We start from the raw sequence: 5,088 nt of genomic DNA on the forward strand, positions 1-5,088 counted from the left end.
CCTCGCTTTCCATTCCGTCTGGGAGCTGCCTGCTGGGAGGGTGGCCCCGGCAGGGAGCCAGACCCCTGCGTGCCACCACCCTCCTGGCCCTGATCTCCCGCCTGAAGAGAAAGGGGAATGGGACAGGGAGCCTGGAGGTGGGGCTGCAGGCATCTTGACGACAGAAACCCACAGCCTGGGTGCCTTCTGACTGCCTGGAACTGCCCCATGAGGGCCCTGAAGGGAGCCCCAGGCGGACCCCAACCAGGCCTGCAGTTCTCACCAACCGGGGCTGGGGAGTCCAGAGGCTGCCGCCCCGGGGCGCGCTTCTGCTGCCTGGGGCTGCGATGGGAGAGGGCCGCCCAGAGAGGAGAGCAGCGAGCAGGGAGGAGGAGCCTGTGGGTGGTCTCCCAGCAGAGGCCGGCCGGTACAGCCTGCCCCTTGCCTCCTCCCAGGCCTTGTGTTATTTGGGGATTACGGAGGCTCAGGGCATCCGGCTGCCAGGGTCCTGGACAAAGCCCCAAGGTATGCACCACGATTCTGAATTACTTCCGTTGAATAGCTAGGACGCCTCGGGCTCCACTACCCCATAGCCCTGGGTGTGGAAGCGAGCAGACCCAGAGGCACCTTTGCGCTCTGAGCTTATGACGTGCACACGCTGGACCTCGGTGGCAGTTCGCAGTGGAACATCGCCCCCGTCCCTGTGTGGCCCCGGGGAAGACTCAACCCAGCCGGTCTGCGCAGCTGCAGCGCTCGGGCTCCTGTGCCGGGCCCTGGTCCTCCTAGGATGAGCCTGGGGGCAGGCTCTCACACCCGAAGGACTTGACTTCTCACCCCCAGGCCTCAGGTCGGGATGTGGTGGATCAGTGTTGAACGCCATCTGCACAAATATTACACATTTTAATTTTGTTCTGAGTCCAAGAGCCGGACAACCAGGCTGGTTTTCCTGCGCAAGCCCCCCTGGGTGCCTCTCGCCCAGCCAGCCCCCGACGTGGGTGTGCTGGGGGGACTGGGAAGCAGGCAGCCGGGCTCAGTCAGGTCGCAGGGAGGCCTCTGCACCAGGGCTCCCAGTGAGCGTTGCGGGCTGGAGACTGCAGGAGACGTGGGGACCGCGGCCTGAGCCGGGTGTTGGCTTTCTCCTAATCAGCCCCACTTCCCGGAGCCTCCCTCCTAGCGGGGGCCCAGTCTCTGACCGAGGAAGGAGGGGGCCACTCTTGCTTTTGGAAACTGAACTCTGAGGGACAGCGTTGCCGGCTGGGTGGCCTGGGCATTTTCCTCTGGACTTGTTTCCCTGGGAAGTGGAGGGTGCAGAGGCTGCAGCCACTGCAGAACCCTGTTTTCTCCACAGGCGGCAAACCTGCGCCCGGGCCCTGCCCGTAGGCAGCCAGTGCCCCAGGCACCAGCCTGGGGTAAACCAACCCGAGAGTGCAGGGATGCAGCTGCAGCCTTTTCCTGTGGGAAGGGCGACCGCGCCTCGGTTTTACAGACAGCTGTTAGCTTGGGACATTAACTGCCCAGACGAGTTTATTGATAATTTTGATGTAACAGGGCACCGGAGAAATTACCCCCATGTCCAAAATGTCAGCTCTGAGAAGAGCCAGGTCGCAGACACTGCGGTGGGTCTGGGACCCGCACCAACAATGTGACTTACTGTTCTGCTTTTCTTAGGTTGCCCGGAATTGGAACAGAAAGGGTGGTCCGTGGAGGACCCAACTTAAAAGTTATTTTTCCAAAGGAGAAAAGTACGATTTTGGAGGGACATGTTACCAGGTGGTTAAGATGCGCGTCACCTGGCTCTCCCACCGGGGGCCTCTTCCGTGCTCAGATCCTGCTTGAGTTCTGCCTGGGAAAAACCACCAAAAGGTACCAAAAACCAAAACGAGAGAGAAGCCGGGACAAAACCTGAAAGCTGTTCCACAATTGATAACCTCTAGAACGTGGGAATGGCAGAGTCCGAACGCAAAGTAAATCCCTCGTAGGCCTCGGAGTATCTGAACACATGTATTATACACACACACACTTACCCACACACGTGCACACACGTGTGTGTATGTGTGTACAGTTTACGTGCTTTTCCCTAGGGAGGAGGACTAAGTTTTTCTTTCACTTGATTATTATTTTAAATGAAAAATGACATTTAGTGGAGCAGGAGGCTCTCCTTAAAAAACAGAAGCCAAGAAAAATACTTACTCTTATTCAGATTTTACTTCAATGTCAAATGAAGAGTGAAAAGAGGATTAGCCAAAGGAGAGAAAGTATTCAGTCACTCAGATTATTAAAAAAAAAAAAAAGGTGCAGCAGTCCCACACCTATTCTGTCCCACACCTGGGGTTTGAGTGTCCTGCCCGGTCCCAGAGAAATACTCCCACGGTCGTATTTCTCGATACAGTGTTCAAGGCCATGTACAAATGTGATTCATTTTTTATTTTTGTTCTTTTTTTAGGAAAAAATACACAAAAGGCAAAATATCCTCAAATTATCATTTTATACAGTGCAGAAAAAAATTTAAAATGTGTCACAAATGCTGCGCCCCAGCAGCCAAAATACTAAAAAGGGAGGGAGTCCTTCATATTTTTATATATATATATATTTGTATAAAACATATCAGAATTTGTTTATACACAGATTGGTCTTTGCTTCAAATTTACAATGGATATCTAAAAAAATCTACACGGCAAATATTGCCAACAAAGTTACACCATAATACTGACAAACGGAGGACTATGCAGTGTTCCGATTACTAGGAAGAGAAAGGAGAATAAATTACACAGTCAGCCTTGACAGCGTTTAAAAGTGCCTTAACCTTTCTGCGTGCCCCAGTCCGGGGGCGCCGGGCCTCCCCGGCCTCAGCGCCGCCGCCGCCTCGGACCAGCTTACAGTAGAGACCAGGAGACAGAAAAATACCACCGAGAAGTTAAACCGAAATTCAGGTGGAAACAAACAGGCTGAAGAGGAGAGAGAGGTGGCAGGGGACGGCAGAGGCCTGGAGAGCCACAGCCACCGCAGGCTCGGCTCCTTCCTTTTCTCTTTAAAGAGGAGCAGCGGCTTCAGAAACAGGAGGGTTGTCCGCACAGAGACCCACCTGGGGTTCCAGGGAGAGACCTTGGGGAGGGAGGCCCGACTTCTTGTCCCGGCCCCTCCCCAAAAAGATGGCTCTAAAGAGAGACTTGCGCATTCCAAGACATTCTTTCGAAAACTTCAAAATAGGAAGATAAATACTCAGCCGGGAAATAAACGTATTTGATAATGACTGGTCTCCGCGCTCGCTTCTCTTCAACCGCTCTCCCCTTCTGGGGAAGGCGGAGCCCGGCAGAATTCTCCTTCGTCAGCCCTTGAGGGCTCAGCCCCACACGGCACCTTCTCTGCGGTCAACAGGGCCGCAGCTAGACGCCTACGGACGGGACGGAGGGCTGCAGTCCGAGCACACCCCACTGCTACTTAACGGTCTTTTCCTTTTCGAGGTGCTGGGAAGGCAGTGCCAGCCACGCGGCTGGGTCTTTGCAGTGGGGATTCCTTTCCAAATAATCCGGTTAGGGAGGGGTCAGACCCTTTACTTCTGCCGACGGTTATACCTCGAGAATAAAGTCGTTTCTGGCTGGGCTCGGAGGTCCCTGCGGCATCCTCCCGAGCCGGGAGGGCCGCCGCGGAGGCTTCACATTACGCAGGGCTTGATGTCCTGGTAGGTGACCTGCTGGTGGTAGTATGAGCCCCCGCTGGCCGAGTGCATGGACGAGGACGCCATGGCATTAAAGGAGAAGACGAACTCCTTTCGGTCACACATGCTGGGCGACTGCGAGTGATACCGCGGGATGCCTGCAAGGCGAGGCGACAGGAGGGTGGGAGGCAAAAGAGTTAGTGTGTGCGGTCAGGGTCGGAGCACAGAAGCAGCGGGCCTCGGGTGCAAAGGACAGGCCAGCCCGGCTCCGGCGCTCTGCAGCTCCCCTTCGCTCCCCCCGCCGCAGCGGTCCGCGGCTCTGGCCTCCTGTGAGCCGAGCTGGCTGCCCTGCGACGCCGCTCCTGGGCCGCACGACCCAGAAAATGATCCCGAACACCCGACAACAACGAAATCTCGCTTTCCGGAGTGCCCTCCAGAGGGCCTGGCGCCTGGGTCCCTGCCCAGTCTGCCTAGGACCCCCATCCCGGAGGGGACGAGGAAGTGGGGGGGGGGGCGGGGAGCCGGAGCCCCTGCAGCCACCACCCTGAACCAGAGGCTGGGAAGTCGGGACAGAGAGAGAGGCCAGCCCTGGGGAAGCTTCTCCAGAGGAAGGGTCCCTCGGGATCAGGGCCCCCAGCAGCCGGGAGTTGGAAACAACCGAGCAGGGAGCAGCGGGGGTGGGGGCACCCCTCCAGGTCAGCTCCTGCCCCCCAGGCTGCTAACAACGGACCTCTGATAGGCCCCCTCACACTGGGCTCTTGACAACTAGGCCCAGAAGCTGCGGGGAGGGCACATGGGACTTCTTGCTCAGACCCATGTGTTGGGGAAGAGGGGTCTGTGGACCTGAAAACCTGGACCCTGAGGAACGAGGGCCCTGCGGACTGCAGCTGTGAGCCCGTCGGCACAAAGGCTCCCGGACACCGATGCTAGGCCCGCTCCCCTGGAAGGCTGGCCTGGGTGGCTTTGGGCCTAGCTCTTCCATTCTCCCCAAGGCCCAGAGTAGGGGCTCTTGGGGCCTGCAGGGTGACCACCAGGAGAAGGTGGGCCAGCTGGCCAGGGCTAGGACACCTGGCTCCATACTGGGTCCCTTCTGAGCTGTGAGGGGACTTATGAGACCCAGAAACACTTAGCGTTTGGGGCTGAGACTCTGCTGAGCACGGGCCTACCTGCTCAGGCCCGGGCGACCAGCAGCCAGGAGTAGGAACAGAAAGAGGACTCACCCCTCCAGTGTTGGGGTGGGGTGGTCAGTGGGCTGGGGCCTGGGCTCCCAGCCTGCCACTCACCTTGCAGCTCTGCTGGGGGGTTGTGGTTGTTCTGGTGCAGGTAAGGCTGCTCCAGCGAGTGCGAAGACAGGCTGCCGGACAGAGGGTTGGCGGCGGGGTTGCAGGGGGACAGGGGCTGCTGCTTGATGTAGGAGGGGCCGCTGTTGGGAGCCGCAGAAACCCAGGGCGCGC

This window comes from Tupaia chinensis, unplaced genomic scaffold, assembly GCF_000334495.1.
Source record: "Tupaia chinensis unplaced genomic scaffold, TupChi_1.0 Scaffold000355_1, whole genome shotgun sequence".
NCBI classification, from domain to species: domain Eukaryota; kingdom Metazoa; phylum Chordata; class Mammalia; order Scandentia; family Tupaiidae; genus Tupaia; species Tupaia belangeri.